This window comes from Nycticebus coucang, chromosome X (genome assembly GCF_027406575.1).
Source record: "Nycticebus coucang isolate mNycCou1 chromosome X, mNycCou1.pri, whole genome shotgun sequence".
NCBI classification, from domain to species: domain Eukaryota; kingdom Metazoa; phylum Chordata; class Mammalia; order Primates; family Lorisidae; genus Nycticebus; species Nycticebus coucang.
In genome coordinates, this window is record NC_069804.1 from 82,004,344 (window position 1) to 82,015,122 (window position 10,779).

Below are 10,779 nucleotides of genomic sequence, written 5' to 3' on the forward strand. Positions count from 1 at the left end.
GGCTCTAAGCACCCTCACTTATCAACTACTCACGTATTCACAGTAAGCCCAAAGAGAACCCTATAGCCCCAGGGAGGGCTCCACATCTCCAAGGCTTTACTTTGCCTGGGGTGCAGCCCCCTGCACTCTATGGACAAGAAGGTATCTGAGTTGAGAATCTTTTCTGGTTGAGGACCAAATGAAGGTGATGATCAAAAGGGCGGACAGGATTAGGTACACACTCAAACCCTCAACAACTTGTTTCTTGCAATCCTCAGAGGTGTCTGTGAAAATATGTAGAGTAGCTTGGGATGCTCAATGAGGGAACATGACCCTGTGTGGCACTTCACCACCCTGAATGATTGAATAGATGCATCACTTGGTGGGGAAAGGAGGCCAGGTTAAGATAAGGACAGTGCTCCAGGTGACTATTCTGAGTGTGACATTAGGAAAGACCCCGTGTTTTCCTGAGGAGGACATCTGGGATGTGCTGCAGATATTGTGAGTCCATCTTTCAAAGCAGCACTTCACTTACGGAGAGCTAGCGGTCCTGAACAATAAAGCTTTTGTGCAGTAGAAGTACCTGGATTGATAAGAGTGTTAGCGAGATACTGTTCAGATTTCACATGAAGTGAGTTAAACTGGAATCCAGGGCTGAAATGTGGGCATCTGTGAAATGAGTGAAAATTGGATGTTTTGGGGTGACTGTGTTTGTGGATCAATGCTGATGCTGGAGACATGCCCGGTGTAAGTAAAAGTGACCACCAACAAAAGCATCTATAGCAATGTCACGGCCCATCTCAGGGCCAGCGACCACTTCTGCTATAAGAAATGTATGACTGCTTGGCACCCATTACCACAGTGGTTCTGGTGCCAGCCACATGCACCGAGGCTGGTGGGTTTGAACTCAGCCCGGGCCAGCTAAACAACGACAACTGCAACAAAAAATAGGCGGTCGTTGTAGTGGGTGCCCGTAGTCCCAGCTGCTTGTGAGGCTGAGGCAAGAGAATCGCTTAAGCCCAGGGGGAGTTTGAGGTTGCTCTGAGCTCTGACGCCATGGCACTCTACTGCGGGCAACATAATGAGACTGCCTAAAAAAAAAAAAAAAGAAAGAAAGATAGAAAGAAAAGAAAAGAAATGTATGAGGAAGATAGACCAGTTTATGTTTGTAGGTGTCTGTTAAAAGGGACCCAAACAAATGGGCACTGGGATGCTGATTTATGAGAAGCAGAGGAGAGGAGTTGTGGAGGAACATGTTTCCTGCTGTGTTTTTATGTAGTTCCACAATTGTTACATGGTGATTTAGCTTTCCACCTGATTACCTTAGATGCTATTGCAGTGTTTTGCAACATTTTAATAGTCTGTTGTGTTGAGTTTGCAATGTAGGTTAATGAAAGGAATCAGTCCAACAAATTTCAACTGCTTTCTCTGTGAAGTTAAGGATTAGGGGAATTTCTATGTTTTAAAAGATACTCAGAAACGGTGTACCTATTAATTATCAGTGATGTCTTGCATGGTATCTGAATTGACTGTTCCTTGAAAGCTTACCGACCCAAAAAAAAAAAATGGAAGGACAAGAAAAGAAAAACTGGTGGGCTTAGCTTTGTATTAAAGTCTATGTGTCATTTACTTGGATTCACTTGGGTACCTAAGAATTTAGGAGAAAAGAAAGGCCTACAGAATAGTACAGCATACTTGTCAACTTGTTTAAGCCATGTACATTAAATTATGTTAATTGCCGTGGTGCTTGGGAGCAAAAGGATGAAAAATACACATGTAGTCTGTTCCAGAGATGTCAGTGGAAGTGAACAGGGGTTATTGGGAAAAGTCATGGAAGCTAACCAATCAGCAGCAACGCTCCAGTGTGTTGGGGGTGGGGTGGTTGGGGAAAGGAGAAAGGGATTCCCTTGTTGTAAGATATAATCAGAGACTGGAGAAGTGTAAAGGGGATTGGGGATGTAGTGGGCCTAAAGGAGAGAAACAAGCACAAAGGCTCTGTTGGTGGCACAGCTTGGTGAGTCTGGAAATGCATTTTCTTCCTTGGGCCTAAAAGATAAAATAAGGAAAGAATGCACCGAAATAAGTAGCTGCGGGAGGGGGCCAGATCTTCACAGTATAGGTCTTAGAGTGGAGAGACTAAAACCTGGAATGGAAAAAGAGCTCTAAATTTAATCCCAGAAGTTATTTCTAGAGACAAGGCCAGGGAAGAAATTGAGAGTGAGGTTAATCAGACCCCCAAATACAATGAAATCCTTCCCATCATGAAGCTTGACCAGCTTCCATCTTTATGAGGTTGTGAGTTAGCTGCAATAGAAGTATTTATTATGCAAGCACAGAGATGGATAGGGTACAATGGGTCCCACCTATCCATGAGAGTCCTGGGACTCATGTGCAAGTTGGATGTGCTGTTGTGTATTCAAGGCCCCTGGCATAGATGAATGCCAGCATAGACAAGTCTTGCCAAATTCTCAGAAACTCCTACAAGAAAACAAAGGTGTGTGATGATTGACATGTTTTGAGCACCAACAATGTAACCAGCTCTTATTTTTTTTTCAACTGCTTTCAGAGCTGTCTTATATAGACAAATATTCCCTGCATATATTCTCACAGAAAAACAAGTAAAAAATGTAGATCAAATAAGAGCCTTCCACTGACAACCCCCTCCATCACCAGCCCTCTAGCCAATTACCAGGAAGCACAATTACCAGGTTGGCATATTTTCTTCAAGACTTTTGTCAGTGTATTTTCAGACATATATTCACACCTATAGAGGTACATCATTTTGGGGTTTCAGAGAATTTCATATCCTGTATCTGTCACGTAAATGCATGGGAAAATGTGGTTTGTACACAATACTTCAGAACTGACTGGAAACAATGGGGAGAAATTATACTGACTATTGTTGTAAAGGTTTTTTTTTCATATTAATATAAGGCTACATATAATTAGGTTACATTGTTTGCCTTTGTTAGGTAAATGCCAAGGTGTAGTTGAGCCCTTCACCTAGGAGGTGTCCCATATTCCCCTGCGTACTTCCTGAGTGGTGAGAGCTTACCAAACCCCTTTCCTCCTCCCCGCTATTGCCTTCCTTCTCCCTCTCACCCCCTTCCTGAATTTAATTCTGTTTTTCTCTAGTGTAGGTGTGTAGTTGTTCATCTACAGGTTTCATATTAGTATCACATACATTGGATGCTTGCTTTTTCACTCTTGAGATACTTTACTTAGGAGGATGTTATCCAAATCCATCCAGGTAAATAAATTCTTTATGTCTGAATAGTATTCCATGGTAAACAGATACCATAGTTTATTTATCCAGTCATGAGTTGATGGACACTTGGATTGTTTCCACATCTTGGCAATTGTCAGCTGAGCTGCAATAAACATTCCAGTGCAAATGTCCTTACGGTATTTTTTTTCTTTTCTGGGTACGTACCTAGTAGTGGGATTGTGGGATCAAATGGAAGGTCTACTTTTAGCTCTTTGAGGATTTCCTATATATCTTTGCAAAAAGGCTGTATTAGTTTGCAATCCCACCAACAGTGTGTAAGTGTTCCTTCTCTCCACACCCTCACCAGCATCTGCTCCTTTGGGACTTTGTGATGTGGGTTATTCCCACCGGGGTTAAGTGATATCTCATGGTGGTTTTGATTTGAATTTCTCTGACATTTAGGGACAAACACTTTTTTCATGTGTCTGTTGGCCATTTTTCTGCCTTCTTGTGAAAAGGTTCCATTCATGTCTCTTACCCAGTGATAAATGGGATTGTTGGCTCTTTTCTTGTACATTTGCTTGAGTTCTCTGTAGATTCTGGTTATTTAACCCTTTGTCAGATTCATAAAATGTGAATATCGGGCGGCTCCTGTGGCTCAAAGGAGTAGGGCACTGGCCCCATATGCTGGAGGTGGCAGGTTCAAACCCAGCCCTCGCCAAAATTGCAAAAAAAAAAGTGAATATCTTCTCCCATCCTGAAGGTTGTCTTTTTGCTTTAATTGTGTCCGTAGGTGTGCAGAAGATTTTAGCTTGATCAGGTCTAATTTACACACACACGTGCACACACACACACACACACATGTATATATGCATAAGTACTTTTCCCAGTATGTTGAACCAGCCTTGTGTCATGTGTTTGTGTTTATATATTTTTTTCTTTCTTTTTTTTTTTCTGCAATTTCCAATGAGGTCTTCTTCATAAAATCTTTTCCCAGGCCAATATCATAAAGAGTTTTCCAACAATTTCTTCTAGAGTGTTTATTGTTTTGTGTCTTAGATTTAAATCATTTACCCATTGCGAGTCAATTTTTGTAAGTGGTGAGAAGTGCAGGTCCAGCTTCAGTCTTTTACACGTGGCTAACCAGTTCTCCCAGCACCATTTATTAAATAGGGATTATTTTCTCGTGTGTGCTTTTCTTTGGTTTATCAGAGGTCGGATGGTGACACGAGGCTGGTTTCACCTCTAGGTTTTCTACTCTGTTTCATAGATCTGTGTCTCTATTTTTATGCCAATGCTATGCTGTTTTGGTCACTACAGATTGGTAGTATAACCTGAAGTCTAGTAACATGATGCCTTCAGATTAGGTTTTATCTCTTAGGATTGCATTGGCTATTTGGGGTTTCTTCTAGTTTCATATGAAAGGAAGAACTGTTTTTTGGGGTTTTTTTTGTTTTTTTTTCAAGTTTTTGAAAGTATGACGTAGGTGTTTTAATGGGGATTGCATTACATCTGTAGATCACTTTGGGTGGTATAGATGTTTTAATAATGTTGATTCTTCCCAGTCACAAGCATGTTCTTCCATTTGTTAATGTCCTCAGCTACTTCTTTTCTCAGGGTTCCATAGTTCTCTCTGTAGAGATCTTTCACATCCTTTGTTAGGTATATTCCCAGGTATTTAATTTTCTTTGAAGCTTATGTGAAGAGAATTGTGTCTTTGATTTGATTCTCAGCTTGACTTTTGTTGGCATATATGAAGTCTACTGATTTGTGGATGTTGATTTTATATCCTGAGACATTACCGTATTTCTTGCTCACTTCCAGGAGTCTTATGGTTGAGTCCCTGGGGTTTTCTAGGTATCATATCATCAGCAAAGAGCAAAGGTTTGACCTCCTCTCTCCCCATTTGGATACCCCTGATATTCTTCTCTTGTCTGATTACATTGGCTAAGACTTCCAGCAGTACGTTCAATAGTAATGGTGATGGTGGGCATCCTTGTCTGGTTCCAGTTCTATGTGGAAATGCTTGTAGTTTTTCTCCATTCCGTATGATATTGGCTGTGGATCTGTTGTAGATGGCTTCTACTGGTTTAAGAAATGTGCCATCTATGCCTATTTTCTTAAGCGTTCTTGTCAGAAAAGTATGCAGAATTTTGTCTTATGCTTTTTCTACATCTATTGAGGGGATCATACAGTCTTTGTTGTTATTTCTATTTATGTGGTGAATTACGTTTATGGGTTTGCATATGTTGAAGCAGCCTTGCGTCCCTGGGATAAAGCCTACCTGATGCATAATTTTTTTTAATGAGTAGCTGCATTATATTTGCTAGAATTTTACTGAGTATTTTGCATCTCTATTCATTAATGATATTGATTTGTAGTTTTCTTTTTTGTTGGATCCTTTCCTGGTTTTGGTATCAGGGAGATATTTGTTTCATAGAAGGCATTGAGGAGGGTTCCTCCCTTCTCAGTGTTTTTGGAATAGGTCCTGCAGTACAGGTACAGGCGCTTCTTTGAAGGTTTTGTAGAATTGTGGTATAAAACTGTCTGGTCCAGGACTATTTTGTGTTGTAAGCTTTTTTTATTGTTGTTGCAATTTCAGTGGTTGATATCGGTCTGTTCAAGAGTTCTAATTCTTTCTGGTTGAGTGTAGGGAGGTGGTGTGATTCCAGGTATTGGTCCATTTTCTCCACATTCTCAAATTTCTGGGCAGAGAGTTCCTTGTCATAATCAGTGATGATCTTTTGTACCTCTGTGGTATCTGTTGTTATTTCCCCCTTTTTCATTTCTCACTCAGGTTATTAGCAATCTTATTTTTCTGTTTCTAATTAATCTAGCTGAAAGTTTATCAGTTTTATTTATCTTTTTCAAAGAACCAACTTTTCCTTTTGTTAATCTTTTGGATAGTTCTTTTGTTCTCAATTTCATTAAATTCTGGTCTAATTTTGGTAATATCTTTTCTTCCACTAGGTTTGATATTGAATTGCTCTTCCTTTTCCAGTTTCTTGAGATCATTCATTTGGCTGTTGACGTGCATTCTTTCTGTTTTTTGGATGTGGGCAGTTAAAGTGATAAATTTCCCTCTTAGGACTGCTTTGGCATTATCCCACAGGTTTTGATAGCTTGTGGCTTCATTGGCATTTTGTTCAAGGAATCTAATGATTTCTTTTTTTATCTCCTCCTTGAGCCAGCCGTCATTCAGCACAAGGTTGTTTAATTTCCATGACTTTGTACAGGGATGAAGGTTTCTGTTAGAGCTGAGTTCTACTTTTATTACATTATGGTCCAGAAAGATACAAGATGTAATTTCAGTTATTTTAAATTCTCGAGATTTAATTTGCAACCTAGGATATGATCAAATTTGGAGAATGATACATGAGCTGATGAGAAGAATATATATTCAGTATTACTGGGGTGGAATGTTCTGTATATGTTTGCTAAGCACATTTGTTCTAGAGTCACACTTTGGTCCATCATTTCTTTATTTAGTGTCTTCTTGGAGGACAATTTAAAATAACTGAAATTACATCTTGTATCTTTTTGGACCATAATGTAACAAAAGTAGAACTCAGCTCTAACAGAAACCTGAATGATCTCAAGAAACTGGAAAAGGAAGAGCAATTCAATATCAAACCTAGTGGAAGAAAAGATATTACCAAAATTAGACCAGAATTTAATGAAATTGAGAACAAAAGAACTATCCAAAAGATTAACAAAAGGAAAAGTTGGTTCTTTGAAAAAGATAAATAAAACTGATAAACTTTCAGCTAGATTAATTAGAAACAGAAAAATAAGATTGCTAATAACCTGAGTGAGAAATGAAAAAGGGGGAAATAACAACAGATACCACAGAGGTACAAAAGATCATCACTGATTATGACAAGGAACTCTCTGCCCAGAAATTTGAGAATGTGGAGAAAATGGACCAATACCTGGAATCACACCACCTCCCTACACTCAACCAGAAAGAATTAGAACTCTTGAACAGACCGATATCAACCACTGAAATTGCAACAACAATAAAAAAAGCTTACAACACAAAATAGTCCTGGACCAGACAGTTTTATACCACAATTCTACAAAACCTTCAAAGAAGCGCCTGTACCTGTACTGCAGGACCTATTCCAAAAACACTGAGAAGGGAGGAACCCTCCTCAATGCCTTCTATGAAACAAATATCTCCCTGATACCAAAACCAGGAAAGGATCCAACAAAAAAGAAAACTACAAATCAATATCATTAATGAATAGAGATGCAAAATACTCAGTAAAATTCTAGCAAATATAATGCAGCTACTCATTAAAAAAAATTATGCATCAGGTAGGCTTTATCCCAGGGACGCAAGGCTGCTTCAACATATGCAAACCCATAAACGTAATTCACCACATAAATAGAAATAACAACAAAGACTGTATGATCCCCTCAATAGATGTAGAAAAAGCATAAGACAAAATTCTGCATACTTTTCTGACAAGAACGCTTAAGAAAATAGGCATAGATGGCACATTTCTTAAACCAGTAGAAGCCATCTACAACAGATCCACAGCCAATATCATACGGAATGGAGAAAAACTACAAGCATTTCCACATAGAACTGGAACCAGACAAGGATGCCCACCATCACCATTACTATTGAACGTACTGCTGGAAGTCTTAGCCAATGTAATCAGACAAGAGAAGAATATCAGGGGTATCCAAATGGGGAGAGAGGAGGTCAAACCTTTGCTCTTTGCTGATGATATGATACCTAGAAAACCCCAGGGACTCAACCATAAGACTCCTGGAAGTGAGCAAGAAATACGGTAATGTCTCAGGATATAAAATCAACATCCACAAATCAGTAGACTTCATATATGCCAACAAAAGTCAAGCTGAGAATCAAATCAAAGACACAATTCTCTTCACATAAGCTTCAAAGAAAATTAAATACCTGGGAATATACCTAACAAAGGATGTGAAAGATCTCTACAGAGAGAACTATGGAACCCTGAGAAAAGAAGTAGCTGAGGACATTAACAAATGGAAGAACATGCTTGTGACTGGGAAGAATCAACATTATTAAAACATCTATACCACCCAAAGTGATCTACAGATGTAATGCAATCCCCATTAAAACACCTACGTCATACTTTCAAAAACTTGAAAAAAAAACAAAAAAAACCCCAAAAAACAGTTCTTCCTTTCATATGAAACTAGAAGAAACCCCAAATAGCCAATGCAATCCTAAGAGATAAAACCTAATCTGAAGGCATCATGTTACTAGACTTCAGGTTATACTACCAATCTGTAGTGACCAAAACAGCATAGCATTGGCATAAAAATAGAGACACAGATCTATGAAACAGAGTAGAAAACCTAGAGGTGAAACCAGCCTCGTGTCACCATCCGACCTTTGATAAACCAAAGAAAAGCACACACGAGAAAATAATCCCTATTTAATAAATGGTGCTGGGAGAACTGGTTAGCCACGTGTAAAAGACTGAAGCTGGACCTGCACTTCTCACCACTTACAAAAATTGACTCGCAATGGGTAAATGATTTAAATCTAAGACACAAAACAATAAACACTCTAGAAGAAATTGTTGGAAAACTCTTTATGATATTGGCCTGGGAAAAGATTTTATGAAGAAGACCTCATTGGAAATTGCAGAAAAAAAAGGAAAAAAAAAAAGAAAGAAAAAAATATATAAACACAAACACATGACACAAGGCTGGTTCAACATACTGGGAAAAGTACTTATGCATATATACATGTGTGTGTGTGTGTGTGTGCACGTGTGTGTGTAAATTAGACCTGATCAAGCTAAAATCTTCTGCACACCTACGGACACAATTAAAGCAAATAGACGACCTTCAGGATGGGAGAAGATATTCACTTTTTTTTTTGCAATTTTGGCGAGGGCTGGGTTTGAACCTGCCACCTCCAGCATATGGGGCCAGTGCCCTACTCCTTTGAGCCACAGGAGCCGCCCGATATTCACATTTTATGAATCTGACAAAGGGTTAAATAACCAGAATCTACAGAGAACTCAAGCAAATGTACAAGAAAAGAGCCAACAATCCCATTTATCACTGGGTAAGAGACATGAATGGAACCTTTTCACAAGAAGGCAGAAAAATGGCCAACAGACACATGAAAAAAGTGTTTGTCCCTAAATGTCAGAGAAATTCAAATCAAAACCACCATGAGATATCACTTAACCCCGGTGGGAATAACCCACATCACAAAGTCCCAAAGGAGCAGATGCTGGTGAGGGTGTGGAGAGAAGGAACACTTACACACTGTTGGTGGGATTGCAAACTAATACAGCCTTTTTGCAAAGATATATAGGAAATCCTCAAAGAGCTAAAAGTAGACCTTCCATTTGATCCCACAATCCCACTACTAGGTACGTACCCAGAAAAGAAAAAAAATACCGTAAGGACATTTGCACTGGAATGTTTATTGCAGCTCAGCTGACAATTGCCAAGATGTGGAAACAATCCAAGTGTCCATCAACTCATGACTGGATAAATAAACTATGGTATCTGTTTACCATGGAATACTATTCAGACATAAAGAATTTATTTACCTGGATGGATTTGGATAACATCCTCCTAAGTAAAGTATCTCAAGAGTGAAAAAGCAAGCATCCAATGTATGTGATACTAATATGAAACCTGTAGATGAACAACTACACACCTACACTAGAGAAAAACAGAATTAAATTCAGGAAGGGGGTGAGAGGGAGAAGGAAGGCAATAGCGGGGAGGAGGAAAGGGGTTTGGTAAGCTCTCACCACTCAGGAAGTACGCAGGGGAATATGGGACACCTCCTAGGTGAAGGGCTCAACTACACCTTGGCATTTACCTAACAAAGGCAAACAATGTAACCTAATTATATGTAGCCTTATATTAATATGAAAAAAAAACCTTTACAACAATAGTCAGTATAATTTCTCCCCATTGTTTCCAGTCAGTTCTGAAGTATTGTGTACAAACCACATTTTCCCATGCATTTACGTGACAGATACAGGATATGAAATTCTCTGAAACCCCAAAATGATGTACCTCTATAGGTGTGAATATATGTCTGAAAATACACTGACAAAAGTCTTGAAGAAAATATGCCAACCTGGTAATTGTGCTTCCTGGTAATTGGCTAGAGGGCTGGTGATGGAGGGGGTTGTCAGTGGAAGGCTCTTATTTGATCTACATTTTTTACTTGTTTTTCTGTGAGAATATATGCAGGGAATATTTGTCTATATAAGACAGCTCTGAAAGCAGTTGAAAAAAAAATAAGAGCTGGTTACATTGTTGGTGCTCAAAACATGTCAATCATCACACACCTTTGTTTTCTTGTAGGAGTTTCTGAGAATTTGGCAAGACTTGTCTATGCTGGCATTCATCTATGCCAGGGGCCTTGAATACACAACAGCACATCCAACTTGCACATGAGTCCCAGGACTCTCATGGATAGGTGGGACCCATTGTACCCTATCCATCTCTGTGCTTGCATAATAAATACTTCTATTGCAGCTAACTCACAACCTCATAAAGATGGAAGCTGGTCAAGCTTCATGATGGGAAGGATTTCATTGTATTTGGGGGTC